This window comes from Pteropus alecto, unplaced genomic scaffold (assembly GCF_000325575.1).
Source record: "Pteropus alecto unplaced genomic scaffold, ASM32557v1 scaffold94, whole genome shotgun sequence".
Taxonomy (NCBI): Eukaryota; Metazoa; Chordata; class Mammalia; order Chiroptera; family Pteropodidae; genus Pteropus; species Pteropus alecto.
In genome coordinates this window covers 2,907,055-2,919,489 of record NW_006437736.1, presented here as the reverse complement: position 1 = coordinate 2,919,489, position 12,435 = coordinate 2,907,055, and the positions used below count along the sequence as shown (strand labels likewise).

Below are 12,435 nucleotides of genomic sequence, written 5' to 3'. Positions count from 1 at the left end.
AATATGTTAACATTTTGGGAACCTGGGTGAAAGGTATCTGATAATTCTTTGAACTAGTCTTGCCATTTTTCTGTAAGTAGGAATTACATTAAAATAAGACTTTTTAAAGAGCCGATGGTAAAAACAAGATAAAACTCATGTGCTGGCGAGGAAGGGCACAGATCCTGCTTGGACAGGGTGAAGGCTGAGAGGGCGGTGCAGCTGGGGTCGTCTCTGAGGCCAGAAGGCCAGGCTGAGTGGTCAGGCTGCACCAGCGTGGTGGCATGTGGACACAGAGGCTCGGTGACCATGCTCCTAATTCAACCATATCTGTCCAGCCTCGAGCACCCCCAAGGCTTTAAAAGCCAACTTCTCAGTCCGGCTGCTTATTCTTGAAGTTACCCACAGGCAGGCACACACACATGGGCAGGGCACGGTGTGGTTTCCACTCCAGCAATCCGCAATCCGTGCGAACATAGTAGCCTCCCCTTCACAGGACAAGAGAAGGCCATTGTCATGGAGTCACCCCCTGGGGAAGTGGAAGCAGATACCCTCTGCATATTCTTAAAACAACAACAACAACAACAACAAAAAACACCAAGAGAGGGTAATTAACTCATCCAAGGTCACACAGGTGGCAGAACCTAGACCACGACACCAGTGTTGTAGGCTCCCATCAAGTGCTTACATCCTTATTTCTTGGTGCCACCATCATTATACTACCAATGGGCTCATGGTTGGCCTTGCATTCTGGTTCCTTCCTTTGAAATAGAGACATCATCTTCCCATTGTTTTCTAAAGTAGCTGTCCAGGGGGAAGAGTATGCATACCTATTCCATAACATGGGCTTCGAAGTCGGACAGACTGTGGTGAAATCACCCCCAAAAGGGTGATCTTGGGCAGGTGATTTAACTTCCTTGAGCTTCTCTGATTTAACCTCATCTGGAAGATGAAGACGATGACACCTAACTTGTTGGGTTGTTGTGAAGATTTATTACCATGACAAATATTATGGAACACTGATCTAGGTGCTGCGGATATGGCAGTGAACATCAGCCAGATGAGGGCCCTGAACTCGAGGAGCTTCCATTCTAGTTGGAAAAGACAATGAATAAAAAATAAACCAATAAGATTTTTTTTTTTTTTTTTTTAGATAGTGATAAGTAGTGAAAAGAAAATAAATTTGAAAAATGGGATGATGGGAGGCGCAAGTGGTAGGGGCTGGTTGCGCTACTTCAGCTAGGGCAGATGTCTCTGCAAAGGTGACATCTGAGCCGGAAGCTGAATAAGGAGAAGGCAATGGCTGTGGCAAGACCTGGGGGAGGCTGAGGGAGCAGGGAGGGCAGCCCTGGAGCAGAGGCTGAGCTTGGCTTGGTGAAAGGATGAAAAAAAGGCCAGCAGGGTGAAAAGGTGATGAGCTCGAGGGAGAATGGCGGATATAAGGTAAGTGATAGCAGGGGCTACATCATGCTGGGTTTGGAAGGGTGAGACGTTTAGAATTTACTTTCAATGCACTAGGACTCCACAGAGAGTTTTGAGCAGGAGAGGGTTACGACATCTCATTTTTTAGATTGAAATAAGATAATATATGTAACGTTATCAGTACAGGACCTGGCACGGGGTAGATATTTAATAAATGATAGCTTTATCATTGTTTATCATTCCTAGGCATCACCACTAATCATTACAGACTTCCAGAAGGTGGGTGGTCCATGCATATCTTCCCTCTAGAGGCCAAGCACCTGGATGCACCTGACTAGGGGAGGGGGAGAGCAGTAGGAGCGACTCCTGATTCCTTTGACTTCCGCCCTCTTCCCTGCCACCCTGCCACCCCCACCCCAAGGCAAGTGCCAGCCACCTCTGTCAGGCCAAGGGGCAGCCAGGGTAGGATCGGTGGGCCCCCCTCCAGCTGGCCCCAGCTGCAGGCCTCCTAGCCGCCTTCATGTTACTGTAAAAATGCAAAGCATTCCAGCCATTTTAATTACTGGGCGTTGCATAAGCCAGCAACCAGTGCACACAAAGGAACAACAGACAAAAAATTATTTTTCAACATGCCTTCAGCCTCTCCCTCCTTTTCCTCTGAAATCAGCCTTCAATCACTGGCTCCCAGGCCTTGAAAAGCACTCCAGGTATGTGCAATCTCTTTTGGAGTTTGTTGATGTGACATCAAGATCTTTTATTCCCCTAAATACTTGAGGCAGAGGCAGTTTCGACTACCTTCAAGCGGTTTGGAAAGTTACTGGTGATATTCCTACTTGACTTGCTAAGACTATCTTAGGGACTCCATGATATACACACCGAAAATTTGGTTATAAAACAGAGTTCAGTGTGTAGTGGATCTATCTGGGCACCAAGTTAGGGGGTTTTAGTTTCTGAAATTCCAAATGACCTCATGATAACGTACCCCCAAGGAATGAACCCCACACGCAATATTCTAGTAATGCTTAGACATGGAAATGAGTTTCTTAAAAGTTTGTAATATGATTAGAGAAGCTTCCAGTTTCCTAATTCTGATTTTTCAGTAGCTTCTGAACTCTTTCCTCACTAACAATTTAATCTAACAGTTTGTTGAGGACCTACTGTGTGCCAGACATCGCGCTAAATGCTCGGAAGAGAAAACTCAATTAGATTTTGTCAATTAGCTTGCTTTCTAAAGAGAGAATGACACAGAAACTGACGTACCAGCACAGTGTGATGAATATCAAGGCAGAGGTAATCTCTGATGGGTGGCACCAAGATTGGGCAGAATGAAAAGCTACTTGTGGGAGATGATGCCTAATAATAATATTGCCTTAATAATCACATTTGACCGTGGCCATTCACTGATGGCTAGCTCTGCGCCAGGCTTTCTGCTAAATGCTTTGCACGCACTTGCAAAATTCTAGAAAAAATAATAATTGGCTCTCATAAACCAGCATGAACTGGCTCAAGCACACTCCACAACCTCACTCTCCCTCCCTCTCTAGACAAGTAAGAGGTAGCCAGCTCAGAGGAGGAAAAGCACCCTAGGCAAAGGGAATAGCATTAACAAAGACCTAAGACGTGGATATGAGAGAACAGAACAACAGTAACATTTAACGTTTGCAAAATGTTTTCAACCAATCACCTGAGTATAGAAAGGTAGTTATAAGCACAGAACTGAATGCTGAACTTCGAATTCTGGTTCACCACTTATTAACTGTGTGACCTTAGCCTAGTTACTGAACCTCTCTGTGCCTGAGCTTTCTTTTCTGTAAAATAGGCATGATACTAATAGCCCCTGCGTAATAGAGTTGTGAGAATTAAATACATTTATACCTGTAAAGTACATAGAACTGGGCCTGGCACATATAAATGCTTAGTCAATGTTATTTATTATTTAATCCTTGAAACTAACTCTGCGAATTAGATGTTTGTCCTCACTTTATAGAGAATAAGTATAAGCTTTGAGAGAAACTTAGAGAGAATGAGACTTGAACAAGTGTTCTGATTCTAGTGTCCGTGCTCATCCCAAGGGCCGGAAATCAGTGACACTATCGAATATTATTCTCTAGGAGGCTCACTGCCCTAGTAAGTGTCTCTTCTGATTGGGGTCATATCGATTCATGTTCCTACACACCCTGATCAGTGGGTGCAAGGCATTCTGGGAAGGAAGACCCACCCGGCCACAGACACTGGGCATCCCCCGCTTGTATCTGCATGTTCACCTTCTCCATGAAGATGCAGGCTAGCAGGGTGGTTAAGAGCCTGGGTTCTTGAGCCAGATTGCTCTGGTTTCAGATCCCAGCACTGCAGCATCCTGGTCACTTAATCTTGAACAGATTACATAATCCCTCTGTACCTTTGTTTCCATATCTGAAGAAAAAAGGGGTGGTGGAGATAATCTCATCTACTTCACAGCTTTTGCTATAAGGATTAGTCTGAATATATGCAAACCGCTCAGGAGAATGCCAAGCACCCGGTAGACACTTTGTAAGAATTAGCTGTTACTATCAAATTTTTGTTTCCTTTGCCTCCTCCCCCCACACAGTCGAAAGGGACATGGGAATATGCTCCTCCTTAATAAACACAGATCGTAGGTTACTTGAGGGCAGGGGCCGGTCTCAGTCATCTCTGTACCTATGTGTGCCACACCCTGGCACACATAAGTTCTCAATGAAAACTTACTATGTGCCAGGCCCTGTGCCAAGTGCCTTATTCATCACTCTTTGTTTGACCCTCATGAAGATCTTACGCGGTGTGAATCCCTCCTCCATTTCACCGTTACACATCTGAGGCTCTGAAAGGTTAAGGAACTTGTTCAAGGTCACAGTAAAAAAGTGAAGAAGGATCAAAACCCAGTTTTATTGACATCATCAGCCTTGGTCCCTAACCCCCTGTCAGTATGCCTTCCAGAATATTCCATTGGGAAGTTTTGAAAGATCATAAACTCTAACCCCCTGGTTTTACATTTGAAGAAAGGGAGTTCATTGATTTATTCAAGGTCACCCAGCTATTGTGCATGCAGAAATAGGACAAAAACTTGGTATACTGCCTCAATCTCACGCTTGACATTTCAAGAGGAAATGAAGCCTTATTCAATAGCTATTAAAATGTACTGATCAGTATTCTATCAGTTTGACCCTGGTTTTTGGGCCCTTTCTTTGTTATACAAATGTAATCTCCTGGGGCATCCATCTAAATTCTGAGGAAGGAAAGGCGTACCCATTCCTCCAGAAACTGCCTGCCATGTCATTTCTCCTGCCTTTTCTTGACTACAAACCAGGCGCAGAACCAGAGATGCATCTCACTTGCTTGATGGCAAAGCTCCCTCACAGGCCCTCGGTGGAAAGGTACTGTGTCTTGTCTTGTTTGGTTGTATCATACAATGATCAAGAGCTCTGAGTACTCAATGGGAACCCAAAAGACAAAGAGGAAATCGCCAGCACTTCGAATGCCCCCAGTGAACCTGAGGGCATCATGAATTTGTAGTCTCCAGAAAGAGTGCTACCAATTTTGGAAAAGACCTCTGGGTGTGAATCACAGCTTTGCCACTTCCTCGCTTGTAAGAAATTGAATATGCAATTTAACTTTTTTGAGCTTCAGTTTTCTTTTTTCTTTTTTACCTTTTGACTCCTTTTAGCCACCCCTCGCACACCACTGGCAACCACTGATCTGATCTCTGTATCTGTGAGCTGGCATTTTTTTTTTTTTTAAGATTCTACACATAAGTGAGATCATATGGTATTTGTCTTTATCTGTCTGACTTGTTTCACTTAGCATAATGCCCTCAAGGTCCATCCATGTTGTCACAAATGGCAGGATGTCCTTCTTTTTCATGGCTGAATAATATTTCATTATATATATCTATTTATATTTTATATATATGTATAATATATATAATATATAGATAGATATAATATATGTGTGTGTGTGTGTGTGTGTGTGTGTGTATACACCATAATTTCTTTATCCATTCATCCATTGATGGACACTTAGGTTGTTTCTCTATCTTAGTTATTATAAATAATATTGCAATGAACATGAGGGTACACATGTCTTTCTGAGTTAATGTTTTCGCCTCTGTTTTCTTGACTGCAAAATGGACATTAAACAATATCTGAAGATCGGAGGAAATGCTGTATGGAAAGTGACTTGAACGGAGCTGGTATTCAACTAATGCTAATTCCTCTCCCTTTTTCTTGTCTTAGAAATCTTTTCCAGCTTATCATCCCAAGGTTGGTGAGTGTTACAGCGAAGGGAAATGACTCCAGCTGAATCCTGACAGATAAAAGAATCCTGACAGATGAGATGGAGAAGGGTAGGGAAAATATTGGTGGCAGGTGGATTCCAGGCAAAGAGTGCTGTGTGAACAAAGCCTCGGAGGCAGGAAACTGATGGCTGGAACATGAAAGGTTGGGAGATGGGAATTAGGGCATAGGTTTGGAGAGACAAGCAAGGACAGGCCTGCTGCTGCGTAACTGCGGGGGTAGCCATCACACTGTATTCCGTGTGACGGTCCCCCTCTGTGGAGCCCTGGGAAGGGCCAGATCACAGAGGGCCTTGCATGCTTTTCTTTGGAGTGTAACACTTTGTTCGGAAAGCCAAGGAGAACAAATTAATCATCTGAAGTGAGAGACAGCATGAATTCAGATTTATATTTGAAAAACTTTATAGGAGCAGTAGTGCAAAAGTTGAATTTGCTAGAGAAAGACTCTGGGCGGGGTGACCAATTATGTGACTATTGAAATTGTCAGGAAAGATTCTACGGAGGCCTGATCCAAGGCCAGAATGCTGGGAATGGGGAGGGGGGATGGTTAGAAGATGTGCCGAGAGAGGATCTCTGGGACTCAGTGAACCATGGTGTCATTGGTGGGAATGGGTAACACCGCAGCGGGTTGAGAGGAAAAGACAATGAGTTTTGGACCCTTCGGAGCCTAAGGAGGCCATGGGACCACCAGGCATAACTGTCCAGGGGGAAGGGGGATATGGACTGAAGCTCAGAGAGATACTGGTGCCCATTCCAGCGGACATGGCACAGTGGACTGGCAGAACTGGCAGAGAGAGTGAGATTAGCCAGGGAGAGGGCGGAGGCTAGACAGGAAGGGACAGCAGCCAAGGACAGAAAATTGGGAAACACCTACATTTTAGTGACACAGGGAGCCTGAAGAGTCTGCCAAGAAGACTGAGAAGGTACAGTTGGAGAGGTAGAAAGCAAAAACTCAGAGCGCGTGGTCGCAGCTGCCAAGTTTAAGGAAGGATGTGATCAGTGGCGTCAAATGCTCTTTGGACCATCCCTGGAGCCCAGGACGTCAGTTTCAGTTCCAGCAGGTTCCACTGAAAAGAGCTCAAGTGCCTTGGCAGAAACAGGATCTCCTGCCCAATCTGACAAGAGACCAACCATCCGTCCATCCCTCCTAAGCCAGGAGAGCACCCGGCAGAGACACACATGTGCATCTACTGTGCAAAGCTGAGCATGCAACCTTCAAAGAAACCACAAAGGAGCTACTCATTTTTAAAGGAAAAACACATGAATTCCGCGGGCATAAGGAAGACATTAAGACAGGGTCGAGGAGGAGAAATCATCCCTCCATTTCCTTTTAGCCTTCACAGAAACGATCGGCTGAGAATACAGTCGTTAAAAAATAAAGAAGGCAAGAGCTGGAATATTCTGTTTTCCATCTCCTACCACCCCAGAAAACACGGGGCACAAAATGTCTGTGCAGCGTACATGTGTCTTCTGGCTTAAAATCCCCGGGAGTAGCTAGGGGTGGTAACAAATGTGAAAACTCTAGGGTTCAGGTGAAGCAGCCAGAGACTCTTACCGAGGGGTCTTCATTCCCTGGCAGGGCTTGGGGAGAGCTGGGGCAAGAGACGCTGTGCAATTTTACTGCCATGAAATTGGCTCCAGATGGAAGCCAGGAAAGGTGTTTACTCCCTGCTGGTGCCAGGCACAGAAAGAACCTGAAGCATCTACCGTCTTAGGTTCCTAATTCCCCAGTGCTGGGCAGCAACCCCGCCGAGGGTCTGGCCAGGGCTCATGGTGATGGGTGGACCAGGGTTGTCTGTTGCTTGGGAAAGGCTATTTTGAATGTAATGACTTTCAGATGGACTGTGGGCTTGGGGGAAGGTGTTGTGGCTAGGATCTGGAGAGGAAGGAGCAGGGGAGAAAGAGGTGTTCCTTTACGGTGCAACAGAAACAACACATGCCTTGTCAGCGCCTTCTCCAGGTTGAATTTCCAGAGGCCGGCTCAGAAAGGGCGAAACCGTGGCATCTTCTGCTGTGTTCCCAGATCCTCTATCCCCCAAACCCATGATTCACAAGTATTCTCTCTTCCTGAGAGCACGTCTCCCTTTGGGTTGACCTGTAGCCAGCTCCAGGGTGGAGAAGCTGGGCAGCTGCGGACCCAGACGGGATGCTGACTGAGAGCTTTGTGGCTATTGCAGACGGGAGGGGTTAGTTTCACCCACTCAGAGGCACCCGCATCCCACTGACTAGTGTGGAATTGTACCGCTCCCGCCTTTTCAGCGAGGCTGGCTTGAGAAGGCAGGCGGAGGCAACGGGTGTTCTCTGGCTTACAGCGCCCCCTAGCACTGGCCAGCGGGATAGAACTCCGAGCTCTCCACCTGCTTCTCTGAATACTGGAAGGGGTTGGTGGGGCCAATCAATACGGCTCTTTCGACTAATACTTAAATCTTTGTAACCAACACTTGATCCCTGTCCTCAAAGGGCTTACAATCCAGAAAGGGAAACAGATGGGTAAACAATCACCGTACAGTCAGCTAAGTGGTGTGAAAGAAAGCCGTACAGGGTGCTGTTGGGGATACACAGGAAAGGGTTGAGGAAGACAGGGGAGGGGAATCAGAAAAGCCTTCCTGGAGAAGGTGACATTTAAGCTGCAATCTGAACACAGTATAGAAGTTCAATGAATTTTGAAAATAATGTATGGAGACAAGAGAAGACATACTTCTTTATCTTTTAGTGCTTCTAATCCTAGAGGCAGACAGTAAAACAAGTAATTACAACAGGAATTGTAACAAGACCACAGTCTCTCCTGTGCCTTTGCCATCACAATCTTTGTTTTCAGCCTGAGTCTTGAGGGGAGAGCTAGTTAGGAACTCAGCAAGGGTTGACTGAGAGACGGACGGATGCCCTTCAGTCTTGGGCACATTCGGTTTGCCTCAAACCTGTTTAAAGGGTAAGATCTGTCTTCTCTTCAAAAACGCTCACCTTATCATTGAGAATTTTCCATGGAATCATAGACTTTTCAAGCCAAGGGGGATCTTAGAGACACTGAGTTATATCTTTCGTCCAATAAAATGGAAATGGAGGCCTAGAAAGGAGAGGTGACTTGTCTACACACACAACTCTTCTGCAGCAAGCTTTGGAACAAATCTCAGATCTTTTGCCTTTTTTTTTTTTTTAACCTAAGCATCTTTTGTCCCCCAGAAAGAAAGTTTTCACATATCTCTGCAGCAACATGTTTGGAATGTTTTTAAAAGGTATTAGATAATAACTTAGAAAGGAAAAAATAAACACACAAGAGATAAACTTCTGAGAAACAGAGAGCTGTATTCGTTCTAACTGGCTCAGAGGTGATGATTATCATAATAGACAACTATTTCACCAGTGCAGGTGGAATTCTCCACAGGTTGGTCACTGTACCATGACTCTGAAACAAACTCATCTACGGATCTAAAATGCAGATCTGAAATGCAGATCCAGGACTGGGAGTGGCTGAGATTTCCACGGCCAGAGTGCAAGCATTAGGTCATGTACTGCGGTGGGGGACCAAGGCCCAGGAGTGTGTGAGAGAGGGTACAGGGAAGGAGTCCTGGAGCTGCAATGCAATCTTGGCTCTGCCACTCGCTGACCTTGGGATGCCGGGCAAATTTCTTCACTGGTCTGAACCTTACTTTCCCCATCTATAAGAATAGGATGGGACTTCTAAATGTCTACGAGAGACTTCCCATAGATTCCAGCATTCTGTAACTTGAGATGATGGGGATGGTCATGAAAACATCTTTCCTAGAAAAGTTCCAGGAAAGGGAGTACCAGGTCAGCCTGGTAGGTTGGAGGACAGGCCAGATACACTTTGAAACTTCTTCAGTTCTTCCAAGGTTTACAAATCTATCACTGTTCTTAGCTGTCAAGAAAAAGTGAGGGAGCCAATATTTTCATTCTTACCATCAGCCTCAGGTCCACTCTATCTAGCTTATAAAGTGGCCTTGAAAAAGCAATTCTTACATATTATTATATCCAAGGACACTATGACATCTGACTGATGGCTGTGAGGTCTGCTTGCTGGAGGGGCTGATTCTGGCAGAAAGCCCTCATCCTCCTCCCCACCCCACACCCCAAGGATTCATGGAGCTCACTCTTTTTCTTCTTCATGGTAAGGACTGAGCTAACCTCCCATGAGTGGGTAGAGGGGAATCCCCTCAGGTTAAACACTAGGAAGAACTTCCCAACTGAAGAGAAGCTGAGCTTCAAAGATGAAGTATAGACAAGCTTAGGAGAGTGAGAGGAAGTAAACCAAAAGCAATTTTGTTACCTTTCAGCTCAAAAAAACAATCAGATTACTCTCGCGCCTACATAATTAAGTAGCTGCCGTAATCAAATGTTTCAGATGCTTTACTGTAAGAAACCTGCTGCTTGAAATTCAGCAAACTTATCTGCCTTATACTCATATTCTAGGTAAGCCTTCCCTTGGAGAAAACATTGGCATTTTGGACAAAATCATAAAGTGAAAAGAAAAAAGAGAAGAGAGGGCCTCTGTCACACAAGATGCTTATCCACAGTGGATTTAGTCTGGAAAGGCTTATAAAACCTTCCACATGACTGGCACTGTGCAGGGATAAGTGAAACTCTCAAATCCCTCCAAGTATGCCCTCATTCAACCTGGATCCTTGGAGCGGACTCCTGAGTGTCCACTGCTTAAGACTCAGGGGATTGCTGGCCACACCTGCACTCGAGTCTCCTGAGACCCTCTTTTGTACTGAGGGCTAAAAAGCAGTGTGGCCAAATATCTCAGTCCTCAAAGTGTTTCTAGTGTGGTTGGGGAAATAATACAACTCTAACCCATGAAATGATGAGCAAAGTGCGTGAGTAAACACTGAGATAAGGAAAGTTCTGTGTGCGTCAGGCTATAGTTACAGCCAAAGTGGGAAGGGTCTTAAAAGTTGGGATGGGGACAAGACAGAAAAATGGTGGAAACTAGATTCCTTTCCTGATAGCTAAATGTTTTAAGGGAGTAAAAGGAATTTTAAAAACGTTCTTGGAAATACCATTTCCAATGAAATTTTCTGCTTTTGCCATCCCAATGTCACTTCTCTGAGGTATAAATAGAGGAGTTTCTGAGAAAGAGCTTGAACTTGCATTTCTGGGTAGTATTCCCAGTCCTTACTTTGTTCCAAACTTTTAGTATATCTATAGCCAAAACATTCAAGTCTCTAAACGAGATGAGGTAGTAGAGAAAGGGAGAGAGACGCAGGAGAAAAAAGATAGCCGAGTCTGGCTGGAAAAGGGCATTTGCACAGTTAGAGCTAACTGCTACTAAAGACCAGGAAAATAAATCTCTCTCTTAAGGTGAAAATGAGTGAACTGAGTTCTTGGTTGGTTGCCAAGTCATGTCATCTCTCTGTGCCAGTTTCCTCATCTGGAAACCGTGATTAAAACTATGTGTTTTCCCTACCTAAACGGGTGATTGTGAAATATAATGAGGTGAGATATGAAAAGTACAAGGCAGAATCAAGATGTTACTTAATAATAAGGACAGTCACAGTATTAGCTATTAGCAATTAGCCATGACAGTTTATAATCTAGGATCCTGGAGAGTCCTCCAGGATCTGGTTTTACCCCAGTTTTGGATCAGTTCACCCCTCAATTCCTCGCTGAAGGATGACGATCTGTCTGCCCTAGGTGGGGATACCATTTATTCCTGCTCTTTCTACTTACTGTTTTTCAAATAAGCTCAGGACCTTTGCACTTGCTGTTCTCCCAGACTGGTGTTCTTCCATGTTTTCCCATGGCTGAGCCTCTGTGTTCACATCTCAGCTAGGATGTCACCTCCTCAGAGAGACTTTTCTCTTCCTGTCCCACAGAAGGCAGCGACCTCCACAGTCATTTTGAACCCATTACTCTGTTTTGTGCTCCTTATAGCACCATCGCCATAGACTTCCTATGTATTCAGAGATTTACTGATGTATTGCCTGCAAGTTCCGTGGGTGCAGGAACTTTGTTTTGCTCATCCCAGCATCTAGAACAGTTGTTTGTTGAATGACTTCACCATTTGCTCCGGCTGAGTCTGGGAGCCGACTATCTTGTATAGCCATCTCCCAAAGGCAGATGGCTTCCTCATAACCAGGAAAGTCAGGGGCGGGAGTGGGAGGTAAAGGGTCATCTACCTGTTTTCCCCCCTTGACCCTGCTCTCTCCAGAGAAGGTGGAGAGGTAGCCTTTTCCCTAGCCTTTCCACCAGGTGCAGACAATGTCTCCAGGGCCAGGGCCGCCTCTGACCCGCGGAAGGATAGTTGCTGGAGTAGGTGGTAGTTGATTCTGGTTTGGGTCAGAGTCGCCCAGAGGGCGGGGTGGGCGTGGGGAGATGGTGTCGGCGAGAGGGGACATGATGGTACAGCTCTGAGGGACACTCTGCGGCGCGGATCGGAGGCGCGTCCCAGCCCACCCACTCGCGTGCCCACAGCCGTATTATTCCCTATAAGGATCTGAACCGTCCCGGTGGCCCCGCCCCGTCGCCCCGCCCCCGGCCCCGCCCCCTTTTCGGAGGGTCGATGAGGTAATGCGGCTCCGCGATTGGTCGGAGGGGCGGGCCCCGAGCGCCCAAGAGGGGGAAACAGCGCTATATTACTCAGCCGCCCGGCAGCGGCGCAGAGTGGGCAGCTGGCGGGCTCTCGGACGGCTTCTCCTCCTCCTGCCTTTCCAGCTCCTGCGGCTGCTCCCGCTCCTTGACCCGGAGAGAGCGGCGGCCCTCGGAGTCGA

The 12,435-nt window shown here is 46.0% G+C and overlaps 1 protein-coding gene and 1 long non-coding RNA gene across 3 annotated transcripts in view; one reads left to right on the top strand and one right to left on the bottom strand.

The window, feature by feature from the left end:
• The window catches only part of SYN3 (synapsin III), a 420,224-nt gene that overhangs the window by 207,768 nt on the left and 200,021 nt on the right, over nt 1-12,435 (bottom strand). The window lies entirely within an intron of this gene.
• LOC107195862 lies at nt 2,004-7,234 on the top strand. Its single transcript, XR_001517154.2, has 3 exons — nt 2,004-2,108; nt 4,724-4,790; nt 5,649-7,234. It is a non-coding gene; the product is annotated as an uncharacterized LOC107195862 (long non-coding RNA).